This window comes from Pinus tabuliformis, chromosome 1_1, assembly GCF_031772625.1.
Source record: "Pinus tabuliformis cultivar Carrire ecotype Pingquan chromosome 1_1, CPIR1, whole genome shotgun sequence".
Lineage (NCBI taxonomy): Eukaryota > Viridiplantae > Streptophyta > Pinopsida > Pinales > Pinaceae > Pinus > Pinus tabuliformis.
The window spans coordinates 366,320,769-366,341,671 of NC_142297.1; the positions used below are offsets into that span (position 1 = coordinate 366,320,769).

At 39.7% G+C, this 20,903-nt stretch overlaps 1 pseudogene; it reads right to left on the bottom strand.

Annotated features, from left to right (window-relative positions):
* Window positions 1-1,895: 1,895 nt before the first annotated feature.
* Window positions 1,896-19,592, bottom strand: LOC149213129 (polygalacturonate 4-alpha-galacturonosyltransferase-like; annotated as a pseudogene).
* Between the last annotated feature and the right edge of the window lie 1,311 nt (window positions 19,593-20,903).

Here is a 20,903-nt window from a genome sequence, read left to right on the forward strand (position 1 = left end):
AAAACCTCCTTTCTATATATAGGAGTCTAAGGAGTCACAATATAATCCAGCCGACCTAACAATAATAATATAAAGCCACAAAAATAACAATAGAGGGATTCTATGGGCACATTAATAACATTATGGGGGCAATGGGGGCACAACAATATAAATAAGGGGTATAACTACAATAGTAATGGGGTAATCACTAGTATTATAGGGACCCAACACATTACATGGAATGTTTGGAAAGGCATGCATTGGGAGATTCGCAGACATCAAAGATCCATTAGAAGACGAAAATGAGCAAAAGGAAGTAGAAAATATTGTGGAAGAAAACAATGATGAAAATCTAGAGGACGAAGAGTTTGGATTACGTGACATTGTTGATTAAATTTAAGTTATGCTTGGAAATCAAGCTCATTTTTGTAACTATTAAGTAGTTATACTTGTAATGTTTTGACTTTGACATTTTATGAGAAGAATATACAGTCAATTAAGGTTGTTACGTGTTCAATATTTGTAATATGTGATTTTCGCATTAATTTTTAAGTCAATCATTATTTTTTGAAAAAAAAGTGATTATTATTATTATTTTGACATGAAATTCATAAAAAAAACTATTATTTAACCATTTTTAGTTAAAATTTTCGTATAAAAATTGTGATTTTCGCATGTCAATTGTAGCAAAACATTATCAAAAGGTGTAGTTCTTTAGTTATATTTATGTTAAAAATGGCTATTTTTATGTCCATTGTTAAAAAATATTGTTTTTCAGAAACAATTATTTCTTGTGGATTGAAAAATTAATTAACGATGTATAAATATGTAGAATATCGAAAATTCGAAATATAGACCTTGTTGTTTAAATATGCAAAACAATAAAAACCTCACTACAATAAAATTAAAATTAAAATAAAAACAAGAAAATATGAAGAAAAAGACCACTTCAAAAATGATTAAATTTACAAAATAATTATTTAAATTTCATACATTAGAAAATTAAAAAAATAAAAAAAAAAAAAAACTTTTTAAAAAAAAGGCTTGGTGTAGAATTACCGCATTTTTAAATCAATATAAAAAACACTACCATTCTAAAACACAACGTACATAAAAAAAATTAAAGTGCCAAAAACTATGCTCTAAAAAACACATATGTGTTCTGCATCACCTCTTTTCAAAATCGAGTCACTTTTTTGCAAAACGGGTAACAATATGAGTTCCAGTTTCAAAGTTTACATTGTTAGAATGATATCCAGGCATTTTAGCCTATGTTCGACCTCTTTTGGGCAGCAACCAAGAAAGTGAAAAAGCTCAAAGTCTGTAATCCAACGGGAGAAGAAAAACTGAGGATAAAAAGAAGTCTACATCACTTGAAGAAACCAAAGTCTGTGACTAAGCCGAATCTCAATCTAAAGCTATCTATTTGCAGCAGGATCTGAATATCTATGGTAAAGAGTCAAGGGTTTGCTGTAGTAGCCAAAGATCAGCAATAGAAGGCAAAGAGTCTGTAATTGGAAGTCATTGTATTATAATAAGAGACTAAACCTGTAATAAGGACAGAAATTCAGAAGCTGCTTCTGACTTTGACTAGGCAGAGACTCAACTATTGACCTTGACATAAATAGGAGGGCTAACTTGGAGGGACTCTTTAGTCTTATGTTGGATATCTCATTTTGAATAAATTCAATAAGAGGAGGATTGTTGGGTTTTCCCCTATTGAGAGGTTTTACCCTACCTTGAAAGCCTAAATCTTTGTGTTTCGTACTTCTTTGTGTTCTTGGAAGAACAATTTGTGTAATTACTTGATGAAAGAGAAATATTAACTAAAAAATAAAAGAATACTTATATAGGAGTTTACTTCCAACTATGAAGGAATACAATGAGGACATAAAATTTGTAAATCTTAAACTTGGCTAGGCCACTGCACCTCCAAAAACCTGACTCATTAAGCCATAAACTAGAAACCTTCTGTGGAACTCCAAAAACAAATGAATTAGAATGAATTATCAAGCATAATCAAGGGCCTTTACACTTTACATTTGACAATCTATTGCAGTATAAATATTGAGGTCACAACTATTCATTTATATTGCACTGTGTAAGAAAGGATGATCATATTTTATATGTTTTGTCTAGTAAGGGCTGCACTTCGTCATTTGCAGCTCTAACCAACGTTTCATGTTCCCATTGTAATGAACAACAACTGCATTGTCAATCTCTCAACAGTCCACACTAGGAGTATATCCTAAACCCAACACATGCCAAGACTTTTCCAAAGGATGGGTCAAGCCATAAAACGTTCAATCTAGGGGTAGTCTTCCAAGCTTCCAAAACAATCTATCCTCATCCTGACATACAATAAAAGAACAACCTACAAATCGAACAAAGAAGAACCCATTAAGTTTTCTAGCTAATTACTTCAGATTTACTTCAAATACTTTAAAGTAAGCATCACAGGAATTAACATAAATAAACCACACTACACACTTACCGTGTTCTGCCACTTGTGATATATTCCAGTTATATATTTTTTCTCCCATTCTTTGATATCAAATACATTCATCCCATATGCCCAACCACAAGCATTAGGATCAAAGTGCCTGGCTATGTATGGATTGGAAAAATTAAGGTATTTGTCAAACCGACAAAAGCTTTCTCCACAAGTTTCCACTGAACCATTAACCTTTCCTTGAAGATCTAATGACCAAAAGGGCATCAAATCTTTCTGCGCCAGAATATCATCATCCAAGAAAAGGATCTTGTCCATTTTGGGATAAACTTGTGGAAGACAGAAATGAAGATGATTTAGCATGGATAAATATTTTGGATTTATATATTTCAAATTGGAGGAACGTGTTGAGAGTGTAGTCGAGTGATGTGATTTGAAATAATACTCTTTGATAGCTGCACACTCAAGTTGGTGAAGCACAGGGCAATAGGAGGAATTGAGCCATTTAAAATCATCTACATTTTCTACATGTATCACAGCTTTCCCTAGGGGATTAAGTAAAAACCACATTTTCATGGCCCCAAAATTTAACTTGTCTATGATGAGATGAAATACATGTTTCTCAGATTCCTGCAAACACATGTAAATTACCTACTATGAGATCCAAATATTAAATGTAAAATGCAGCAAAACTGTTGGACTTCCAAACTTTAGAGTAATTTAAATTAACAACACTTCACCTTAGCATTCATGATAGTTGAATTCACAACCATAGATGCAGCCAATACATTGTCATAAGATAATGCATAGTGATAAAGAGTCAGATCCTCCAACTTGTCCTTTTTAGGAAATTATTGCTTTTCAAGAGGAAGAAAGTAATAATCTATGGTCAATCGCATGGACAAACAGTGCAGGCCCTTGGGAACAGACTTTGTTGTCACCTGACTTTAAAATTTACTTTGCTTTTCCAAGGTCCTTACTTGCTCATCTACAGAATGAAGCATGGCTTGCAACTTCTTTGTTACTTTCACACAGCCATAAAATTGTTCTCTAGCCTTGGATAGGACATGACCCATAGCCTTTATCTTCTCAGGTGCACTAAAACATTCATGTCAATTACTGGTCATGAAAAAGAGAATGAAAAGCAGAAAGATTGTCAGACAGACTGCAACTTTAAAAGAAACAAAGGATATGAACACCAAATGCAAATGGAAGCACTTACTACTCTTGATTTAGAAGCAACCAATGTGAAAATCCAGCGGGTAGTGTTCCATGCTTCCACAACACTCTATCCTCATTCTGACATACAATAAAAGAAAAACTTAGAAATCGAACAAAGAAAAACCCATTAAGTTTTCTAGCTAATTACTTCAGATTTAATTCAAATACCTTAAAGTAAGCATCACGGGAATTAACATAAATAAACAACACTACACACTTACCATGTTCTACCTCTTGTGATATATTCCAGTTATATCTTGTTTCTTTCATTCTTTGAGATCAAATACATTCATCCCATATGCCCAACCACAAGCATTAGGATCAAAGTGCCTGGCTATGTGCGGATTGGAAAAATTAAGGTATTTGTCAAACCAGCGAAAGCTTTCTCCACAAGTTTCCACTGAACCATTAACCTTTCCATGAAGATCTACTGACCACAAGGGTGTCAAATCTTTCTGCGCCACAATATCATCATCCCAGGAAAGGATCTTGTCCAGTTTGGGATAAACTTGTGGAAGATAGAAACGAAGATGATTTAGCATGGATAAATATTTTGGATTTATATATTTCAAATTGGAGGAACGTGTTGAGAGTGTAGTCGAGTGATCTGCATTGAAATAATACTCTTTCATAGCTGTGGATTCAAGTTGGCGAAGCACAGGGCAATAGGAGGAATTGATCCATTTAAAATCATCAACATTTTCTACATGTATCGCAGCTTTCCTTGGGGGATTAAGTAAAAACCACATTTTCGTTGCCCCAAAATTTAACTTGTCTATGACGAGATGAAATACATGTTTCTAAGATTCCTGAAAACACAAGTAAATCACCTACAATAAGATCCAAATATTAAATCTAAAATGCAGCAAAACTGTTGGAATTCCAAACTTTAGAGTATTTTAAATTCATAACACTTCACCTTAGAATTCATGATAGTTGAATTCACAACCACAGATGTAGCCAATACATTGTTAGAAAATAATGCATAGTGATAAAGAGCTGGATCCTCCAACTTGTCCTTTTTAGGAAATTTCGCTTTTCAAGGGCAAGCAGGTAATAATCCATGGTCAATCGCATGGACAAACATTGCAGGCCCTTTGTTATAGACAATTTTGTGCCTTGCATGAATTGTCAATAATCCAAGGGATCCAAAGTCCCTAAACATGATGTTCCTACCCCTAGAGGAACAAGGTCAGCAAGCCAACATCTCTCAGATCAGTTCTCCACCTGAAAACACTCAAAAACAAGCAATCCTGAAATCAAAGCAGGTGCTCCACTAGGCTTCTGCGCTGAAACTCAGTTGCTCCATGGTGTACCTACGTTGCAAAGCAAGTGGAACAAAGGCCACCTGCACTGAGCGAGATGGGACAAGTGGCACAATGAGTCATTGCTCTGGAATCTTCCAAAAATGACACTTGGATCAGGGATTTCACCTTGTGATGAGTCAGAGGCTCTGTTTCTCCAAGTGGAAGCAAGGTTCTCCAAGTGGACTCAAGAACTGAAGATCAACTGAAGAGAGAGAGGACACAAGGCAGCTACACATCAGTTGCAAGCTGACTCATCCTTTCTCAATTCATCTATATATTGAGCTCTCTCCTATGAGCTCAGGAGGCTGGAATTTTGTGCAAAGTAATGATATGCTGTTGGTTTCACTATAGAGCTATTGGGTGATTGCTTGAAGGAGGTGAAGAGGAGAAATTCTTTCTGCTGGGAGGTGTTGCTGGATTGGGGCCTTCAATGGTTGTAACACTCTTAGAACTTTACTTATTCTATTAATAAAAGCTATTGAGGTTCTTCTATATGCACTTGTTTCAATGTTATGTTGTGATGATTGTATATTTGATTTATGCTAATCCTTGAATCAGTTATGATTGCATGCTTCTTGTAGTTTCCTTCTTGGTTATTTTGCAGGATCTCATTGTAGCTGGGCCAGCAAAAGAGCAAGGAGCTGGGAGCAAGCAAGCAAAGAGAAGAGTTTGGATTCAACATTAAGCGCAAGGCAACGGTTAGTGCATTTCTTCATTCTCTCTTGCTTTCATAAAGAAGTAAACCTTAAGTAGTTTTCTTTACAGTTGTTGCTGAGGTACTATCACCCTTAGAGTGGGATAGGGTCATCCGAATCGGATACTTTTCCCTACAACAAACTGGCGACTCCGCTGGGGATCGTATCTGTTTGATTGTTTGTAGTATTTTGCTATTCATTTCCTGAACAAAAGAGTACCAAATCGAAAAGCTTTTGACTATATCAAAAGCGAAGTAGAGGGTAGCTACTCTAGCTCATTTCTGAGCATGTTCATGATTTGAAGAGATGATCTACAAGGATCCTTGTAAGCTCTTAGTGATAGCTTTTCACCTTCCTAATCATCCCTTTGAGTGTGCTTGACTGATTGTTTCTGATTTGAGCAAAAACTGTGAATTTTTGAGAAAATTGTGACCCGGAAACTGTGAAAACGAAACTTTCGTTTTCCAAAGCAGGTAGTACACAGGCTACCGGCTTTGCAACGCAGGTCCCGAAGGGGCTACCTGTGCTGAGAGCCAGATTGGCTGTGCAGCACCTGCATTGGCCCAATTTTGCCTTGTGCAGTTGGGGTTTCCTCCTTTTTTCCTGTCTGTTTTCACTATAGTTTTGCAGCCAGTTACCAGTCTTACACCTATTCTGAAACCAACCTTACTTGCCATCATTCCGCCTCTATTATATAGCGAAATTGTACTTGTTCTTTTGTATTTCTTACGTCATTTACAATTTCCCATAACGAAAGTGAACTAGTCTTGTTTTTGGCCTCTTAGATCTGAACCTGTGTTAGGCATTTTGCTGGTCTAAAGAGTTAGCTTGTTTGCTGTCCATAGCTGATTAGTCTTTTCACTTTTGTCATTATGGTTTGATTTCATGTATTTCCAGTGATTAAACAAGTGAATCTTAAGGTGTCTTTCGATTTTGGACTAGCTTGTTTACTTTCGCTTTAAATCGAAATCAAAGTTATATAGCAACTTTCTTTTTGTAATACATCAACATTAAGAAAGGGAAAAGAAAATACATGCATTGTGCATTTTGCATTTGACTGCTTGCATGACGATTTAGGAAATTTTGCATTAGTGTGTGCTCTATGATCTGTGAGAAAAGATTTGCCTTTCTTCTCCCTCAGTAGTTAAGATTTTCAAAGTTGAAAGATTGAAAAGTTTGCTTCTCATCTTAGACTGCATTCAGGAATTTGTTACATACATCTCGTGGTGATCCTTAAAGGCAAACTGCTAAGCAAGATCAACATTAAAATAAATTCAATTTACATAACAACGCTTTGTAACATAACGCAAACATATAGAGGTCTAGGTAGAGACGTGTTCCGGCGTCGTTAAACTTAGTGACTATCGATCTCTACGAAGGTGGGTGATTCCTCCTGAGAGTCGGTGGCACTAATACGGACTTGTGCTCCCACGTACCGTCGTGTATATATTGGGAGACCCCTATATGAATAAAGCCTTTATCCATAGGAAGCCGTGTCGGCCGCCCTACTGATCGCAATGCAGTGAACACAGCATTCACGAAGATTGACCACACGTACCGTAAAACGTATTCCGTGGTTTTGCGAAAGGTTTGGCACACCCTCTGCCTAGAACTCCAGAGCAGTTTCTTTTGGCCTTTTTCAAACTCTATAACTGAAAAAGTCCAACCGAGCATTTGTCACTTCAGGCTCGTTAATACATCGAAGGAGACTAGAGTCATCTTTAGCTTTTTCTCGACTCTTAAAACATGAAAAAGCAAAGTTGTGTCTAAAGCGTCGTTAATAAAATTTATTTTAATCGGAACATAATCACCTGTTATTCCCACGTTGATCTTTCAGTTGAAAAGTATGGAGCCCACCAACCAAGGAAGTCACCTTGGTGGAAGTCCCAATCCCTTCTCCTCTTGGGGAGATGTTGGTGCGCCTCATATGGCCACATTGTCACTTCCAGGATTGACAATTGGCCTACCTGTATGGCTCTTTTCAACTAATGTAGTTCAAATCGCCACTAATCCTGAGCAGTCGAATCAACAGTCAGACCAGTCTAGAGCTACCCACCAGCCTTCCACTTCTTACAATTCTTCCTCTGATCCTTCATCTTCGCAAGGTAGAGCCAGCAAAAGTCAGCCTCCCAAGGAGAAGAAGGAAAAGAAGAAGAAAGAAAAGAAGCAGAAGGGGCCTATGGTGAAGGCGACTGGGGGCAAGCAAAAGACATCTGACAAAAATCCACACACTGCACCGACCGGGCCTAAATCGCCATGTGTCATTTGCAAAGGGACCCACTTCCATCGTGATTGTCCTTGTATTCCCCGGATACTAAGGGACTGGTCCCCCAGGTTGCACAATCCGGTAGCATCAACCTCTGGTAGTCATGTTGATTGCAGTCCATCAACTAGCGAGAGTGAAGGACGAAAAGGGAGACCAAGATCACCCTGTATGTTGTGTGAAGGCGATCACGCCATTCACCGATGTCCATTCTTAGATGAGGCGAAGAGAGTTTTGGAAGATCGTCCGGTATCACCGTTACGACTTCCTCCTGGATACCAAAAACTCGTGCCTAATCCCTCGATAGTTGAAAATCCAGCTGGCCCGCTCAAGTGGTCAGCTGAAGTGTCCGTCATTGAGAATGAACCAACTGAATCCAGACCAGACGAAAGTCTAAAGGTCGAAACGGCAGTTGACCCGGTTCTTCCTTCAGAGGTTTCATCCTCAAATGACTCCGTCATTGAAGATCCATCTTCAAATGACACCCTCACTGAAGAGGATAAGGATGACACCGTCCATATTCTTTTCATCAACACAGACTCTGATGAGCATCAGGGCAATGCGCCCATTCCTTTATTGCAGGAAGGAACATCGTCAGGGTCGTATCCGGCCGTGTATTCGGTCCCACCACCAAGCAACCTAGTTGTATCCTTTGACTGGAATCAACTAGGCAGACCCCGGTTACCAGCCAGTATCCCATTCAGAATCATTGTCCAGATCTATAGAATGGTAATGGCTGGAACTATCATTGATGAAGGGGCATCTATGAGTATCCTTTCCTCTGTTGCTTGGAAAGCACTGGGTTGCCCGGCGCTTTTACCTGAGATGAGAAATCTATCAGGTTTTGATAAAGGAACCAGTCGCCCGTTAGGGATTCTCCCCAATGTTCCAGTTACATTGAAAGGGAAGACAGTTCATATGAACATGATGGTCGTCCAAGGACCCTTGGTTTATAACTTACTCCTTGGACGAGACTATATATATTGCATGGAGGCAATAGTGTCCTCACTCTTTAGAGTTATGTGTTTTCCGCACGAAGGAAGAATGGTCAAGCTCGTAGACCAACTTTCATTTCCAGGATCACGCATCGCAAATAGTCAAATACCATCCCTTAATGGTCTATTCACTCAAGGAATGCCTCCACCCCCGGTTCTACTTCCCGATGAATGCGAGTGATTCGGAAGAAAGAACTGGGACCCAGGGGGCATGCACCCTGGCCTGCCTTGGGCAGAGGAAACCTTGGGTATAGAGTTGATTTCCGCAGAAGAATATGACTAGTCCGTACCCCGTCCGAAGGAAGGAAGAGAGGGTTGTTCTAGAATATGATTCTTTTGTCAAAGTTATGTGAGTGGAAGGATCGCTCCCTTTGTCTTAAAAAGTAGGCTCTCCTAAGGAGGAGATCCATTTGTGGCAGCAGGTAGCCACCATCTTTGAATGTCAAGCCTCACCCATTAAAACATATGTTTTGAAGGATAAGTAGGGGCAGTCTCCAAAGAAAGAGATGAAATTGCTGCAACAAGTAGTCACCATCCTTAGCAACCTAATGATAGACATCGCCGAGAAAAAGAGTTTAGTTTGCGGCAGCAAACAGAACCATTTTTCGGATAATAAGTAAGAGGCAAACCTCCCTCCGTAACACCAATGTTTTATCTCTTGCGATCTTGCGAATATATAAAAGTGAACTGACGGGAAGACAAGTACCGTCGGCACCGGAAAATAACGAGAAGACAAGTATCGTTAAAAATATAGCAAGACGACAAGTAGAAAAACAGAGGTGGGATAGAGGAGGGGTAGCCTTGAAATTATACTTTATACCTGGGGGCATGCGAACCTTTTGGAGTGCAAGCACGGGACGACTATTTATTTTTTTAAATTTTTAGGTCCTCCCTTTAAACCTGTAGGTCTAACCCGTTAAACTCGTAGGATTAGCCGTTTCTAGCTTGCATAAAGAAAGGATGTGGGGCAAAAGTTAAAACTTGCCAAATTGGAGTAGCTAGTGAGGTATAGCTCCTTAAATAAGAATACCTCACCTGAGGCGTTCCTTGTATTATGACTGGTATAATCGAGCAGTTTTAGCATAGTTCATGCTCATTAAAAAATAAACGCAAGATCCGAGCAGTTTTAGCGCATAGTTCATGCTCGTTAAAAAATAAACATAAGTTGTGAGCAATCTTCCCCTAGAGTTCAAGCTCAACCAGAAAAAATGAACCGGTAAATAACCTTGGTAAATGTAACCTTTGACTGCCATATTAAAAGCCCTTGGTCGTGTTTATATGCCATCACCTCCATCCGTTCATTTGGCCAATCGTTCATCTCCATATGATTGTTTACCTTCTTTTGAGGAAAAGCTGCGAAGAGTGATTTCACTAAGCCATCCTTGTGACACTGCCGTGATTGGAATATTCCAACTTGTACCTGGAATCTGCTGCTACCCTATTTATCACTCGTTCCTCAAAAGACGAGTCTTCTTTGAGCTCTTTTCACTGACTCGTAAAATATGAAAAGTTTGCCGAGTTTTGGCCTTCCAGCTCGTTAAAGCGACCGGAAAGCTATCCCTCTTCTAGATTTTAATCTTTTTGGACCTGAGGGATTATTGCACAAAAAGACAGAGCGCTTGTTTGTTCGGCTCGTTAAAAGTACCGAAAACTCATCCCTTCTGTATTGTTTTATACTTTTTCGGACTTAAGGGATTAGATGACGAAAAAGGAATTCTGGAGTTGACTTTATGTACCTTTTCAGACTCTCTAAAAATGAAAAGGACCGAGTTATCCTTGTCGTTAGACTCGTTAAATTCATTAAATAGCGACAAACTTGTCTTTAGACGAGAACGAGTTTCCCTATCGCTAGGCTCGTTAAAACATAGCGATGGGCTTGCCCGAAGGGCAGGTTATAGAACAAGCATATGTTATCCTCCTCAAGCTTGACAAAAATAAAGAGGTACTGGTCAGAAATGACTGGGGAAAAATTGGGAGAACCTCACAGCTTTAATGGTAGCAAGTCGCTCTTGAACATGACACTTTGTCCTCCGTATCACATCGGGTTGGGTTGTTTCATTCACCGGTCTCATCACCATGGTCCTCGCCACACCATCCATAGTTGGGGTAATGCTACCGATCCATCACATCAGTGTCGTTATATGTTCAAGAGATGTTGTTCTGCAAAGAGTCAACCGTGTCCCATCCACTACCATACATTATCCTTCATCCATTTCATGACCGCCACCCTGAATCATACATCACAGTTTGTTTTCACCTCATCACAATCACTAGCTCCGTTCCGTGTCAATGATGTGGGATTCATTAAGGCCCTCCTTTGACGGATCGCTCCTTGTCGACATCAGCTCATTATCCAAGGAGTTGATCTAGGAACAACCCCTTCAGTACTTTGAAGCTTTCATGCCTCAATGGCAAGTTTCTCACTTCCTGCGACAGGTATACATCAATGACCTTCGACCAGAAGATTTTGCATGGTGGTCGACGCCAAGTCCTTTATTCCCACCATGTGAATTGTACTGCTGTACCTTGAGGGTCATCATCCTTATCGGTGATTCCTCTCGCGCTTGTTAACGGTTTACATCATTGACCGGTAATCAAGCGATGTCTTTCCATGTTCGACTTCAAGAAATTCTCACATGGATCGACTTGTACATCGAGTGAAGATCGGAAGAGATTGAAGACCCCGGATCTAGTTTCATCCATCCGGGCTGCGATATATATTCAGGATATAAAGACATTTGATATGTACATCATTGCAGCAGATGATCATCCTTCTCAAAGGATGATAATTTCAGCAGAGAATTATCAGTCTACCATCAGACGATCGTCTGTTCTATGTACCAAAATGAATTTATAAAGCTGAGCATGGGAATGCCCGCCTCAGCTAGATCATGAAAAAGTATGAAAAATAATGTATTGTATTGTATCTTATTACAGGACACTTCTCAGCAGATTGAATGAACTTCGGATCCTCCTAATAAAGCATTTCACCCGATAAACGACCTCACACTTTAGGGGGCATCTGTTATAGACAATTTTGTGCCTTGCATGAATTGTCAATAATCCAAGGGATCCAAAGTCCCTAAACATGATGTTCCTACCCCTAGAGGAACAAGGTCAGCAAGCCAACAGCTCTCAGATCAGTTCTCCACCTGAAAACACTAAAAAACAAGCAATCCTGAAATCAAAGCAGGTGCTCCACTAGGCTTCTGCGCTGAAACTCAGTTGCTCCATGGTGTACCTGCGTTGCAAAGCAAGTGGAACAAAGGCCACCTGCACTGAGCGAGATGGGACAAGTGGCACAATGAGTCATTGCTCTGGAATCTTCCAAAAATGACACTTGGATCAGGGATTTCGCCTTGTGATGAGTCAGAGGATCTGTTTCTCCAAGTGGAAGCAAGGTTCTCCAAGTGGACTCAAGAACTGAAGATCAACTGAAGAGAGAGAGGACACAAGGCAGCTACACATCAGTTGCAAGCTGACTCATCCTTTCTCAATTCATCTATATATTGAGCTCTCTCCTATGAGCTCAGGAGGCTGGAATTTTGTGCAAAGTAATGATATGCTGTTGGTTTCACTATAGAGCTATTGGGTGATTGCTTGAAGGAGGTGAAGAGGAGAAATTCTTTCTGCTGGGAGGTGTTGCTAGATTGGGGCCTTCAATGGTTGTAACACTCTCAGAACTTTACTTCTTCTATTAATAAAAGCTATTGAGGTTCTTCTATATGCACTTGTTTCAATGTTATGTTGTGATGATTGTATATTTGATTTATGCTAATCCTTGAATCAGTTATGATTGCATGCTTCTTGTAGTTTCCTTCTTGGTTATTTTGCAGGATCTCATTGTAGCTGGGCCAGCAAAAGAGCAAGGAGCTGGGAGCAAGCAAGCAAAGAGAAGAGTTTGGATTCGACATTAAGTGCAAGGCAACGGTTAGTGCATTTATTCATTCTCTCTTGCTTTCATAAAGAAGTAAACCTTAAGTAGTTTTCTTTACAGTTGTTGCTGAGGTACTATCACCCTTAGAGTGGGATAGGGTCATCCAAATCGGATACTTTTCCCTACAACACCCTTGGGAACAGTCTTCGCTGCAACTTCTTTGTTACTATCCCACAGTCATAAAATTGTTCTCTAGCCTTAGATAGGACATGACCCATAGCCTTAATCTTCTCAGGTGCATTGAAAGAGAATGAAAAGCAGAAAGATTGACAAACAGACTGCAACTCTAAAAGAAAAAAAGGATATGAACACGAAATGTGAATGGAAGCACTTACCACTCTTGATTTAGAAGCAGCCAATGTGAAAACTATTACCTTTGACGTAGATCAGAATTTGCATTAGCCTCACCCAATGTACACTGACATTCTTTAATATGAAGCATCAATTCATGGTATAAATCAAGATTATTCGTAGCCTGGGAAATGATTGAATACACCCTAGCCATGATCAGTTGGTCTCGCATCAATCTAACAGTGGAGTCAGAATTCGCGTTCTCATTATCCCGCCTCCAAATGATGTATCTTCCCACGACAGCAGAATCTACCTCCTTGGAATGTTTAATTGTTGCGTTTTCAAGATTAACTCATTTTTCTTCATCCTGTCGAATCAACTCTGTTGAAATTTTCTTCCTCCTCTTTTGTCTCAATTGTTGTAAGCATTAAACTACTATAAAATAAAGAATACTATGCTAAAATCTAAGAAATATAAAATTTTTCTATTGGAGAAGTAACATTCAAAAAGGATTTTGGAAAATAATATAACAATTCCCTTTTCCATGAGAACAAAAAGTAGTGATCTAGTGCAACAAAGAATTTTACCCTCCGTGAAACTTTTGTTGGACTTTCTTCAAGCTGCAAATGGTTTGCATTACAACAACCATTGTCCTGGGAGTTTGACTAGACATTACCTTACAGTAGGCTACCAACATCATAGATCAGTTAACCAGGGAAAATCAAAACTTACCATCAAGAGCATTCTCTTTGACGTCTTGATGTTCACTTCCTGTGTCATCCTCTTCAAACCTCATAAGAAGTTGTTCGTCATTGGAATTTTTTTTTTGCACCTCGTTATTCATTTTACCCCCCTTAAGATTTCCATTGCCTTCTTCATTGAAGATCACACCATCTTGTTGCGAATGTAACTTTTCTAAGCTATCTCCAGAAGTCGTTTGCCTCTACTTGATGTATACCGTTAGAAATAGAGAAGCACCCCTGCCAATGTCAGTTTTCACTTCCTGCTTAATACAACCATGCTCAATTACACATATCATCATCACATAGGTTTCCTTACGTGCTCAATAGAGAAAATAACCAAAATCTTCACCAATCGTACCTTAGAGTTAGTAATATCCCTTTCGTTTACTTCGGAGGGCTTTTCTAATACCCATGAGGAAGATAAGTCATTCCGTCCAACAATATTTAAATTTAGAGTTCCAGAGTCCTTTGTGATAGTTGTTATGACATCAATCACTTACCCAGTAAATAAAATTTATTTTCAATTCTCTGCTCAATAGGGGAGAAATCAAATTTAAGATATCCAAATGTGGCATGTTTCTTATACTTGCCTCCTTTGGGAAGAGAGTGTCAATGCTATCTGTTAAACTCCTCTTTCTCCAGTCATCTGCTTATTCATGTGAACCCCATAGATAAATAGATAAGAGTGATTTTAAACATATGACAAAGCTCCAGTATCCTCAATAATTCCTCTCTAGTTCAATCCACTCAGGTCGATTAAATTTCAGTTTAGGGACATTATTTATTTTCTGGGATTAGAATAATGTAAGTGCAAGTGCATTTCCCAGATCCTAAAAACGAACAAAATGGCCATAGAAAAATAGAATTGGTTTTCAAGATGTGGAAAGAGAATACCATTCTAACAGATCCATCTCTTGAGAAGTTGTGCCCTGTTGTTTTAAATGATAAAAAATGCATAAAAGGTCAGGTAGAAATACTTGATGGAGAAGAATATCTATAAAAATACTGAAACGCTAAAAAGGGGGTTGCTTTGCTATCATGCATATGCTAAGATCGAGATTTCTTTACACGTCCATAATAAAATGGTGTGTATAATATCTATCATTTGTTTTGGCCAATGTGCTTTGAACACTGTGGGAACAATGTGAAAATGATATGTATAACAGCAAGTAGCTGGTGAAAAAGTTTGTCATTGTGACTTGGGTCTACATTGGGCGGATAAAAACTAGTTTTAGCTTGACTAATGAGAAGTGGATTTAGCTTTATGGATGGAAAGTGAGTCTGGCTTGGATAATGAGTGGATGGGAAGAATGATTTTTACCCTTCCCACCCAGATTCAATTCCCACAAGATTCAATTCCCATGAGTAAGATGTTGAACTGAACTCTTAACAAATATATTTTTATAATACCCATCCAGCATATGTAGAATCCAGAACACACTTAGTACCATCCTACTCAGAATGAGGAGTGCCTAGTGAATTCACCGAGCAGTTGCCCAACAAATTTACCAGTCATATGCATTTCCCTTTGTTAAAAAATGGAAAGAGAATTGTTATTTCTTGCTATCGGGATGAATGGTTTCATTATCTTTGGCAAGGGAAATTACCCTAGGGGTAGTTGATAAAACCTTTGCTCTTGCATGAGAGAGGTACAAACTTTGAATCTTTATCCTGGTAGGTATTGTACCGTGTTAATGCAGAGATGGAATTCACAGCTTCACACAGATCAAATGAAAGGAAACCTATAAAGAAAACTCACAAAATGTCTGGAAAAATGCTAAAGGTGCTAAACTTTTAACAATAAGCGAGGAAAGTAAGTTTGATAACATCTACGCCTTCAAATCCTACGAAAGAGGTAAAAGGAAAATCAAATTCCAAGGTAGGTCCATGGGGTTTTGGTTCAATGGTTAATTGGGGGTGGTGAAGGCAAATCAAATTTCGAAGCAGGTCCATGGCGTCTTGGTTCAATGGTTAACCAGGAGTGATGATAATTCCCTGCCAAGGCTCAAATCACATAAATACATTGTTCAATGGGTTCTCAATGAAAGGGATCTTTCTAAAATAGTAAAAGATGACTACACTTCATTGTAATGGAGATCTTACTTGAATGTTGTAAGAAGTCTACACTTCATTGTAATGGAGATCTTACTTGAATGTTGTAAGAAGTCTACACTTCATTGTAATACTACCAGATAAAGAAAGGGAATGCTTGCTAATAAAGATAAATTAAACACTGACCCACCCCAAAAAAAGAGATAGAAGCAACCAAATGAGGGAGGAGGGCAAGAAGAAGCTTACCAGTGAGGGAGGAGGGTAGGAAGAAGCTTACCAGTGAGGGAGGAGGGAAGGAAGAAGCTTACCAGTTGCAGATGTAGATGCAGAGTGATGAAACCTAGCTACCAAAAAAACCAATGGCATGACCACAAAGATAACGAGGAAGCCCATCACAGCTATTCGATGATGAAAGCCCTGACCTCCCCATCCTCCATTTCTACCATGCTGGTAGCCTTACCACCCTCCATTCCACACACCTCCTCTTTTCACAGGCATCTTTAGCTCTCAACCCTAACACCACTTTTCTTGTTCTCCTCCTCCTAAATAGATATTAAGCAATGCAACCCTTACACAATCATAATCCTCTACATCGAACCCATATCATGGTTAGCAGAAATATATGAAGTCAGCAACAACCAAAAAAACCCTTAGATCTCATATATAATTTAGAGCATTTGATATAAAAATCTACCAAAGGCATTACGAAATGGATAGGTCAATTGATTTCATGCAGTTTTGAGAAAGAAAAGGACACTGACATGGTAAAAAACTAGATGAAAATGAGCATCGAGGCTGGAAGTAGACATATTTGAGGGTCTCTATCTCTGTTAGCCTTTTTGGTTAAAAACCCAAAACATATAATTAAGGGAAACACGTCATTCTGATTCAGATGCCAACATAGATGTTATTATTAATGGGGATCCTCACTAGTCTGGCTGACTGTTCATACACTACGACATAGGAAGAGGAAGAACAGGCAGGCATCGTTGGGTATATATGACGCCCCTCAACTTACTAATTTAACTGAGCAGGTACTAACTTAGCATGCCTTGCATTAAGGCATGTAAAGGTAAAGGGAATGCTAGGGGAGTAATTTGATGCAAAGTAAGGGTGAATTATTCCTCCCTGAACGCACATCATGAGACTGTGTTTAAGATTCGTGATTCTGAAGCTGCGAGAATACTAGAGTGTAAGCACAAGAGAGAAGATTGTGATCTAACATTTAAAATGGTGACTTGTTGATTGATTTCTCATTCAGAATGAAGAGAAAAAATTTGATGATTAGGGGAGAGAAATGATGAGTGTTCTATTTTTTTTTCTCAGTAAAAACTAAATCTATTAAGAAAACATATGGTACAATGCGAGGTTACAAGCAAGAGAAGCAAGAACAAAGGCCGCCGGAAAGGATTGGTTGTCCACCTCGGCTCCTAAGAGAGAATGAGTGGAACACAATGCTGAGCAAGAAGAAACAAGAGGAGCAAAAGAACAAGAACTGAACAGAGGATTCTACCCAACATGTGCGGAATCCACTATTCTGCATTTTTTCCCTTTCTTTTTACCAACTTTGACCCACTCAGGAGGATTTTGCTGAGCTGGCATGATTTGCAAACTGAGATGAGCCGACGGAGAGGTCTCCTTTTCTGAGTCCGAGGTGGAGGATTCATGGTTCCTTTTCTGAGAGGCTGGTATGACTGACGAAACCACAGGACCTGCCGAGGACGGATCCGGTTCCGACGCTGCTGCCATATCTTCCTTATTCTCTTCCTCTTCATCGGAGCTGAAGTCAAAATCGTCCATGGGAGGAGGATCATGAGGCTTCCAGCTTTTGGATTTCTGCTTAGCATTGGCTTTCTTCTTTTGGGCTGGCATCGTGGGACAAGAGCTCTGAAGGTGCCCTGTATGATGGCAGTTGTGGCATCGGAAGGCTGTGTTCTCGTAATCCAAAGTCTGAGTCCAATGGAAATCTCCAATTTTGAGATTGATCTGGTCCGGGAGACCTTTGCTTATGTCTATTTCTACACAGATCCTGGCGTAAGTGTATAAGCCCTTTTCCCCTCTATAGATGTCTGTGTCTAATAGGCGGCCTAGAGAGTTGCCAATCCCTTGGAATACCGCAAAGTGCCAGAGATTCGCTGGGAGGTTTGGAAGTCTGACCCAAATGGGGAGTTTAGTGATAACTGCTGTAGAGGGATCGAAATCTGGGAACCAAGGAGTGAGGAATAAACCAGCTGCACCCCAGAACCATGGGCCACCAGTTAAGGCTTTTTGATAGTCCTCATCGAAGGCAAACACTACGATGAAAAATCCCTTTGAGCATAGCAGAACCTTGCAGTTGTTGGTCCAGTTAGATTGGATCCATTGATAGAGGTCTGCTGTGCGTGGCCATAACCCATTAAACCTGCAGATAATGCCATGTTCCGCAAAATGCTGGGTTTGCTCATCCAGCGATGGATGCTTTATTTCTATGGAGGGGGTTTCCTCCATTTTATCCACCAGGAAAGGCTTGGGAGCTTGAGCAGGTGGAACTGTTCTTTTAGGCATCTTAGCATGGACAGCGTCTTTATAAGAAAACGCCTCAGCTGAGGAAGACTGCCCTGCAGCGCCCCCTCTTAGACGAAGGGAAAGAGCAATGGAGGAATTTCTCTGAATGTTGTAAAAAGACAGGGGGAAGAGATCCTCGAGTTGTTTACCTTCATGGAGAAGTCGCTGCGCTGCAGAGGGAATCCCCAACTTGATTTCCAGAGCCTGCTTGAGGTCTTGCACTAGATCCGACGATCTCACCCATTGCAGCAGGGTTTTGCCAGATATAAGCTTGATCTGGATCTGAAAAGGGGCAGAGAAACCGGAGCTCTGCTTGCCTCTGCCGATCTGATACAACAGGCGGCTGGAGCTTTGAAGGGCCTTTTTATCCTGCGTTTGCCACAGGGGGTAGAGAAGAGAGGAGGCGGGAGTCCTAGGGATGCCGAATCTGACATTGCGATCTTTAAAAATAAATTGAAAATCTTTTTCCAGATCCATATTTGAATCCTGAGAAACGTGGCTCTGAGCTAATAATATGGAGACCATATTATAGATCTGCTTTACGTTCCTTCTGCCCGAACCCTCACAGAAGTGATTCGGTGCCCAAGCTTCAAGAAGATGAAAAAAAACATGCTGCCGAACATAAGTCCATAGACCCGAATCGATGAGTAGTATTACCACCAACGATTTGATGCAGATCTGGAAACGAGCCATCAGATCTGTGCATAAATTGGTTATAGCAGTGCCCCGGATGGCCTTATTCAACAACAACTCGCTCAAGCGCATAGATCTGGGGCTGTGAGGGTTCGCCGGTGAAAAAAACCCAATAACATCCTCCATTTTTAACACTCGCTGCCTTTTCGAAACCCATAAGCTGCTCACAACCCTGGTTTCATTCCCGTTTGCATACACTGGCTTGACGACGAGAAGAAACCGTAGAGACCCGCTATCCTCTACAACAGGGGGGAGCCAAATCTCTACGACATGTTCAGATGAAATGAATCTTGCGAGGGCTCCTTCGTCATTCTCCATTGAGCTCCATTGACGAGCTCCATTTTCCCTGCCGCCATAAACCCTAAAGAAGAGCCGAAGCTCGAAAGCGGGAAAATTGAAACGTGCGCAAAGCCTAGCCATTCTCCGCTCCCCCAGAATGAAATAAAAATTCATGATGATGAGTGTTCTATTGAGTAAAGGAAATACATCATTTGAGGCCATGGATAGATCTTAATGGTTTGGGATGCTAGTGTTAGTAAAACCTTACCTAAATGCCTTATGACTGCCACATGGATGAGTGTTACACTTACATTATTGATGCACTAACCATAGGGAGTTGGTATAGTATTCATGGTTATGGGTGCTTACAAAACTGGGTTTTCAGATACCTATGAAGTGAAAGGGAAGAAAGTACCCTTTCTTCAAGAAATGAGTAAGGCTATAAGCTTTAAACCAGCTGATAGAGAAAATTTTTGTTAACGAATACATATTACACATCCTGTGTCCATTAGTATGAACAGGTTTATAAACATAGTGTTGGATTAATGTCATAACACTTCTAGAAGTTGTTTTGATTCACAGAAAACATGTGGTATGTTGTCGTCTGCTTCAAATTTCACACAAGAAACAATTGTTCCTTTAACAAGACTTGAGTGTTCCAACATGGATTGAAGAAGAGCTTATTAGCATTGGAAACCCTCTTCTCAGATCAGTATGTCAATTTTAAATTTAGCAGAAATTGGCAATAAAACATATGATGTTCTAAAAGCTAAAAGACAAACAACACAGGAATGTACAACTTCTTACCTCTATTGTTGTCATGTTTAGCTTGCCCCGCCAGAATGGTATCAAAGTTAAGGTCAGGGCAACGTATCAAAGCTAAGGTGAGGGCAAGCCCAAGCAAGGAAGAAAGAAATCACAAGAAGTTGTCTGACAACACTGACCTCCTTCCTCTTCAAAGATCAGTCATCATGAAGCACTGAAACTCCTACTGCAAAATTCTAGGTTACAGATCCTAGAAAGGAAATGAGATCAAGGCCTCATCAATCAAGCATCTCTAGGATAGAGCTCTCTGTCAAATTGTTGGTCAAATGATCTATATCTAAGGCCTTTTTTAATGACTACAACCAGGAAGCTTTGGTTGCTTTAGGGTCAAATCTTCCATTATGAAACCACCCTTGAATTGAATTTCGTTTGGAGATAGTATCTCACTCGGAATTCCTTCTCTGTTGCAGGTTTATATAAAATCATATCTGAAGCTATAAAGTTCCTAGCATCTAAGCTCATATATATAATATTATTCTTGAGCTCATTGACATGCCTTCGGCCTTGTATTATGGCTTTGTCTATCTCGCAGAGAAGTATAAAAGGCTACAAAAGGTGAAGTATCCTGGGCCCTTGGACATCAATCAAGAGGGTTTGAAAAATAGTGTTCATGGTTTTCCATTGGGT